This window comes from Monodelphis domestica, chromosome 3 (assembly GCF_027887165.1).
Source record: "Monodelphis domestica isolate mMonDom1 chromosome 3, mMonDom1.pri, whole genome shotgun sequence".
Lineage (NCBI taxonomy): Eukaryota > Metazoa > Chordata > Mammalia > Didelphimorphia > Didelphidae > Monodelphis > Monodelphis domestica.
In genome coordinates this window covers 530,571,656-530,579,939 of record NC_077229.1, presented here as the reverse complement: position 1 = coordinate 530,579,939, position 8,284 = coordinate 530,571,656, and positions in this window count along the sequence as shown.

Genomic DNA, 8,284 nt, shown 5'->3' with positions numbered 1-8,284 from the left:
ATGGTTATAGATGGATTACCTATCATTTTAAGGAAAGGCACATTCATTCCTATGCTTTCTAATGTTTTTGTACAAATGGTGGTAGTATTTTGTCAAAGACCTTTTCTGTATCTATTGAAATAATCATGTGATTTCGGTTAGTTTGGTTAATGATATAGTAAATTATGCTCATAGTTTTCCTAATATTCAATCAGCTCTACATTCCTAATAGGAATCTCACCTGATCATAGTGAATGATCCTTGTGATATATTGTTGTAGTCTCCTTGCTAGTATTTTATTTAAAATTTTTGCATTTGTATTCAATTAATGAAATTGGAGTACAATTTTCTTTTTCTGTTTTTCGTCTTCCTCCTTGAATCAGTATCATATTTGTATCATAAAAGGAATTTGGTAGGATTCCTTCCTTACCTATTTCCCTAAATAGTTTATATAGCATTGGGATTAATTTTTCTTTAAATGCTTGATAGAATTCACTTGTGAATCAATCTATTCCCCAGCACTTTTTCTTATTTCTGACTTGTTCAATTTCTTTTTTTGAGTTGGGATTAAGAATTCTAATTCTTCTTTTGTTAAACTGGACAATTTATGGTTCTGTAAATATTCATTTCACTTAGATTATCAAATTTATTGGCATTTGAATGAGTAAAATAGCTTATAATGACTGCTTAATTTCCTCTTCATTGTTGGTGAATTTATTCTTTTCATTTTTGATAATGGTAATTTGAGTTTTTTCTTTCTTTTTTTAAGCAGAATTAACCAATGCTTTATCTATGTTATTTATTCTTTCATAAAACCATCTCCTAGTATTTATTAGTTCAATGATTTTCTTACTTTCTACTTTATTCATTTCTTCCTTGATTTTTTTCTAAGTGTTTTAGTTGAATGACCTTGATCTGCTTTTTCTCTGTTTTTGTTGATATAAACATTCAGAGATATAAAATTTCTCCTAAGTACTACTTTCACTGCATCCCATAAATGTTGATGTATTGTCTCCTCATCATTCTCTTTAATGGAATTATTGATTATTTCTATGATTTGTTCTTTGATCCCCTCCTTTTGAAGAATTAAATGATTTAGTTTCCAATTAATTCAAGATTTTTCTTTTCATGGGCCTATATTGATTATAAATAAATTATGAAAAGAATGCATATATTATTTCTTTTTTCTTTTTTAGGGAAAATGGAACAGGCTCCTGCAGCTAAAATAAAGTATTTCAGGGACTGAATTTTTAGTCAGAGCTACAAAGGATTTAGTAATTTCCCCCAAAGCAGGGAATCTATTGTCTACAGAACCCTGCTGTCCCCAAGATAACTCTCATCTGTTTCTTAATAGAGGGAACTGTGAGAAGTTGAATAGCTTTGATGTGCTTAGGGGAAATGGAACAGAATCATGCAGCTAAAATAAAGCCTAAACAATTTTTCAGATAAAGAAATCAAAACTATTAATACGCACATGAAAAAAATGTTCTAAATATCTTATAATCAGAGAAATGCAAATCAAAAGAACTCTGAGGTATCACCTCACACCTAGCAGATTGGCCAACATGACAACAAAGGAAAGTAATGAATGTTAGAGGGGATGCGGCAAAGTTGGGACATTTATTCATTGCTGGTGGAGTTGTGAATTGATCCAACCATTCTGGAGGGCAATTTGGAACCATGGCCCAGGGGTGCTAAAAGACTGTCTTCCCTTTGCTCCAGCCATAACACTGATGGGTTTGTACCCCAAAGAGATAATAAGGAAAAAGACTTGTACAAGAATATTCATAGTTGCGCTCTTTGTGGTGGCAAAAAATTGGAAAATGAGGGGATGCCCATCAATTGGGGAATGGCTGAACAAATCATGGTATATGTTGATGATGGAATACTATTGTGCTCAAAGGAATAATGAACTAGAGGAATTCCATGTGAACTGGAACAACCTCCAGGAATTGGTGCAGAGTGAGAGGAGCAGAACCAGGAGACTGATCCACTGTGGCACAATCAAATGTAATGGACTTCTCTCCTAATAGCATTGCAATGATCCAAAACTATTTGGATGGACACGTGAGAAAGAGTGCTATCCATATCCAGAGGAAGAAACATACAAGAAAAACAACTGCTTGATCATGAGAGTCGGTGGGGCTATGACTGGGAAAGTAGACTGTAAAAGAGCACCCTAGTGCAAATATTAATAATAAGGAAATGGGTCTTGATTGATGGCACATGTTAAACCTAGTGGAATTACATGTAAGATATGGGAGGGGGTTGGAGGCAGGAGAGGGAGGGAACATGAGTTTTGTAACCATGAAAAAGTATTTAAAATCATCCAATAAAATAAAATAAAGCCTAAATATTCCACTTTTGGAAGGCTGAGTGGCCTCTCCTGTGATGCTCTAAGTGGAGATGCCTTTTGTCTTCCTGGCATGTCTGTGCATCTGGTGTTGCTAAAAGAAAATTATCAACATATTGAATTAGAGTACTACCCCCCAAAATATTAGCTAGATCCTATTGTAAAATTTGTGAAAACAAAGTTGGACTCTGTACACATTGCTGAGGTAATCTTGTCCAACAGGGAACCTTTCTAGGTGAAAGCAAATATTTTCCTAGAATCTATATGGATAAGAATAGAGAAAAATGCAGAACAGATATCCATGACTGTTAAATATGTAACTTCACTAGGAACTGAGGAGATGATAGTCATAGCTTTGGAACCACTGGATCCCTAGGCATAATATGTGGATTAGTTGCATAAAAATCTTGTACAATATGATAAAAGGCTTCCCATCTGGGTCTGGCTTAGGCTTTCTTACTGAAAGAATTGGCAAATTACATTTAAATTTGCATAAAATTATTATCCCAAACTCAATTATTAAATTAATTATTGGGGATATCCTCTCAAAAGCTTCCTTAATTCTGGTGCTGAGGAATGGAAGGTATAGGGGGCTACCTTTTGTCTTAATCTGAACAGGAATAGCTGACTTAAGCAGGCCTGTATCAAAAGAAGATGAAGCCCAGAGAGATATTGGGACGGATACTGGAATTTCAAAGGATGGGGCTATTATCCCCTGACTATTAGAAAGAAGGACCAAGAATAAAGTTAAAGAGTCCTTGAGGCAGGTGTAGAGACAAATAGCATCTGGAAACCATGGAGGAACAAAGCATTAAGAGGAATGAATGTTCTTCCAATAAAGGGTCCATGGACACGACGCAAGGAGAAAGCTTACTAATATTTTGAGGCTTCTCTGTCACTCCTACCACATTTGAAGAACCAGAATTACATTCCGCATCTGATTTGCTCACTAAGACTGATCTGGAAGTCCCAGTGTCCAGGTGACGGTCATAATAAATGTTCTCAATCTTAAGGGTCATATGAGGCTCTTTACTAGAGAGATTAGAATAGATGGCATCAAGCTATTAGGGTCTGAAAAGGATGGCACGTCCCTCTCATACTCCCTCTCACCATCACAAATCATAATTCCTCTGGTATCCCCCACACTCACTGCAGTTCCCTTGAGGGATGTTTATGGTTTGCCTCATGAGAATTATGAGCTCTATTGGAGTCTCCATTAGCTCTCCAGTTCTTGTTTCTAAATTCCTGATTTTCCCTTCTATAATTAACTGCTACATGGCATGGCCTGCCACGGAAATGACACTGTATTGAATCTCTTACCTGTTAGAATCTTTGCAACTTCTTTCACAGGGGTTATGACTCCTTCAACTGCATTTGTTAAATTGGGAGCCAGCAGCCACCTCCCTTTCCCAGGCCTCTTTGATTCTGTCAAAATTTTCCTTTCCCGTTTTTCCCTTTTCCTCTCACACCTCTCAAATCCATCAACAACTCTCCTTTTCAGCGTTCGTTCTATGTTCATACTAGCCCAGTCTGAACAGTGCTTTTGAAAGTATTCCTTCATTTGGGGGGAGGAATGGCTCACAAAATGGAGTTTATTGGGAAAACTTTTGTGTATCTCTTGGCTGAATCTCAGACACAATCATCAGATTTGTTAGGAAACTACTTTTCTTCCTGATTATCCCATTCAATTTTTACGGGTTTTCTGGGTGAGTCACTCATACCTTTCAGCTGTGCATCCCTCGCCTCACATGACCTCCCATGGTCCTCAGGATCATTCCACATCCTCATTTTTGAGAATTAGTGGCTTCAAAAATGGCCTCTGTCCCTCAGTATTCGGTCCATTACATCACCCCACCTCCAAATTCCACCTCCTCAACCTCCTGATAACAAGCAGGGGTTCAATATCAGAGCTTATCGACATGTTGAGACCCTGAGCTGGGTGGCTTTGAACCAGTTCCGTTATTCACTCACTGCCCACTTTTTAGGCTTTTTAGGCCTACCCAGGCCTCAAACTGGCTTGGGCCTCTCAGCAGCCACACAGAGAAAAGAGTCTCTTTTCTGTCATCCCCCCACAAACGTATTCCAGAAACGCTAACCTGTTATCCTCCTTCACCAGCCACTGGGTTCTTCAGTGTTCCAGGGCACAGAAACACCAGGAGTCCATTGACAGTTGGAAAACCCAACTGACCCCGGCTACCCAGAATCCTAACAGGCCCTCTTCCCAAGATTCTGCCTGGTCTTAAAGAAATTTTACCCACTCTTCTCTACCTGTCCTTAGTGGCTAATTAATCCTAATACCAGGAAGGAAAAAACAAAAACTTTTTTGACCAAGATCTCCAGAAATTGATTATTTACTTCTGTCCACAAGACAAGCAATTTATGTAAAGAGCGTACAGGTGAGATGCTCTAAACGTTCCCCCTCTTCCCACCCCCCAAGGACATTTTTTGCCTGCTCTGTCCCTTTGACCAGCTGCTCAAAGCAAGCACCTCTGCTCTCTGGGGCTCCCAGACAGCTTCAATTTGTCCTCTGGGTACTCAGAAAAGGTTTGCCCTGCTCTAGCAGAAGAAGAAAAAGATGTTGAGTGAAAATGTAAAGGTTTGGGAAACTTAACTGTTGTAACATCCAGGAGAGAAATAATAACGTGGCCGTAAATCTCATGGGATTATAATCTGATATTATTCTGAGTTTTTATTTCCGATATGATTGTCTGTATTGTCATGAGACCAATAGTCCACCTTCAGGGATGTCGTGTACTCCCCAGAGTCTGGAAACAGGTGTTTTGTCCATGCCTGGGAAAAGCTGAGAGGACAACCTTGGTATAGTTCCAAGGTAGGATCTTTTTGACTCACTTCTCCATTAAGCTACTTCCTTTTAAATAGAAATGTTTCCCACCTAATGTAAAGAATTAAAATTAAGAGTTTGACTAAAATATATGAAAATTATAAATAATATAGTGGTCACCAATTTAAAATATTATAGCTCAAGTCAAAATGACTTTCAATAGTTTTTATTTACAAAATAGATAGAGTGAAAGTTAAAAAAAATAGAAAAAGGGGGTAGAGAAGTTATTTAGTCTGTTACACTAACTATTGCTCTGGTGCTCAACTCAGCCTGCACAACTTGTTAACCCTCAACTGGAATTAATCTCTCTCCAGATGTCAGGAAAGGCAAGCCAGCTATTCACTCACCCAAGTTCCCTTTAAAAGGCGGTTCGAACTGAAGACAACAACCTGTCAAGGATGATTCCTGAGGCCAACCTCTAGCCCCAGAAATTCAGGGCTTTTATAGTGACTTCTTGTCTCATCCTCTCTTCACAGGGGCTAATTACAACTCTCAAATTGTCTAACACTGCCCCAGGAGGGGGAGGGGGGATGCAATGTCTTGTGGGATCCACTTTTCATTCTTTGGAGGTGTAAACTCTTATCAAAAGGATTCACAATTTCCTGACTGAGTTGTTATCCACTTTAGCAAATGACTTGTGAACTCTTGCTTAGTGTCTGGTGAGGTACTAAGTAAGGGTACTAAAAGAAAGTCTGATTCACACTTCACAGTCTGGTGAGGTACTAAGTAGGGGTACTTAAGTTAGTGTTAACTAAGTGTTAACTCAAAATAGACAAAGAGAATAAAGAATTCCCTTTCACATTAGTGAAATCATGAGTCTGGCTTTGGCACCCTATTAATTGAAGTAGGACTTGGTATGGTTGGCTGTTTCAGAAACTTAACTACGACTCTTACATGTACTTTATCCTCGGTGTAATTTTATCCTGGCATAGCATGTTGAGTCATTCCATGGCTTTAGACTTGGGCCTGGAGGACTAGTTTTGATACTATTATAATCATATCCCTGCTCCTTCCTCTTAAGGCAAATTGCTATTGTCAGGACTGGTGAATAGTGGAAGTTTGTCATTATAAAATTCAATCTATTAGTTATTAGATTAATATTAAGACACTTGAATTACTATAGTATGTTGCAAGTGAGCAGTGTTTTTATGTATACCATTTTGATCTTAATTTGTAATTATTCTATAGGCTAAGCAAGAATGAAATTAAAAATGGACTTGTCATCTGTGTAAGATTAAGTCCCAGAAGACTCTCATTCTTTCAGAAAAATATGAGAATAATTACAAATTCATATCAAAATGGTTTATGTATCAAAACACTGTTACTCAATTGCAGCTCTACAGTTTAATATTACATGACCCCTTTTTCCATAGAAGTAACACATTGGTGTTTGATTTGTGTATTCTTACAAAGAGGCTATGCTCACTGCTTGATTTGCCTTTTCTCTTTCAATGTCCTCTTTTAAACTTTAAATTTCTCTCCTTAATGTCTCAAGTCACTGTTCTCCTCATCTTTCTTTTCATGGCCTTTAAATATATAAACTGCTACTCTCCTCAATTCTTCAAGGTCCATATTAACCCAATTTGGTCAATTGGTCTTAAAATAATCTTTGACCACTTTACAACAGTTTTTCACAAACTGTCTCCTTATTTGTCTGACATCCCTTTCTCTGGAAAGATCCAGGTCTATATATCTACCTCTAAGCTCAGTAAGCCTATCCATAAATTGGGACGGATTTTCATTGGGGTTTTGTTTAAGATTTTCTAATTTTGTCCATGTACTAGGCCTATCAGAGCAAGCTCTCGTTGTGGTTAATAATGCCTCTCTAGCCTGGCATAGTCTTGTGTAATCTTGCTCATTGTTGGGGTTCCATTTTGGGTCTTGTGGAGGCTAATGAACTGCTCTCCTTCTCTGAGCCTAATTAATAAGAGAGATGATTTTATTTTTCTGTCTTTCTGTCAAAAAAAGCTTGGAGGAACATTTTAAATATCAATCCATCTGGGATCATATGTGCGAAAAATGCTCTCTAGCTTTTTAATAATCACAATTGTCTCATCCTCAAAAGAAGGGGTATTTTGCTTGAATCACATAATATTTTGGGGAGTGAATGATGAATGATGCCTTAGTGAAATTACATCTCCACATTTGAATTGCCATAGAACAGATAATGGATATAGGTGGGAAAATAGGTTAAGTGGGAGGAGTTTGGGTAGATTTAAAGATGAAACAGGACAAGGAGTTGAGATGAGTTGAAAATGAGCAGAAACATGTGGAGCAGGACTGGACAGAAACTGAGTCAGCTCTAATGATGAGGGAGTGTTGAGAGATAAATCTCTCTTCTTACTCTGGGGATTTCTTAAGATTTTCTTAATGCTTTTTATATAAGCCTTGAGATCCCCCAGACTGTCCTCAAGCTTCTTTTCAAGGTCACTCAAATGTTTTTTCTAGTTTTTTCTTCAAGGTGAGCTTTTAATTCAGCTTTGAGGTGAAACAATTATTCTGTTTCTTCCTGAGGAAGAATAGGCAGAATGTCAAGCCTCCTATCACTACAAATATGGCTAGGAACAGTGCTATATAAAGTCACTATGTAATATTCTGTTGGATAATGAGCCATTTTAGATAGACAAGGAACAGCATTGCTACTTGAAGTAGACTGCTCAGAATCATAGTTCTGTTAATTTTGTTTGAAGTTCTACTTTCTGTCAATAGATGGTGCTGTTTAACATAAAGGATTAACAGCTATAACAGAATTAACTGCTAGGAATTTGATTTGGGGATAGTTTCAGTAAAAAAGTAAAGAAAATGATCAGAAGATTGAGGGTTCGAGTCCTTTGCCAATTAAATGAAAGGGTTAAAATTGAGGTTTGACAAAAATAAAAGAGCAGTTTTTAATGATTTAAAATTTAATGAGAATAGAGTTGTAAATTAATATTAAACCTTTAAGCCAGAGAAAAGAAAACTTCTAGCAGCTTTTAACAATTAACAATTTAGTTTTATTAAAATAGAGACAGTAAAAGAATATAGTAAAATGAATGCAGTAAAGGAGGAAAATATAGGAAAGAGGAAGAGAAAGAAATTTCCTATTGTCTATACTGGTTATCCTATAATTA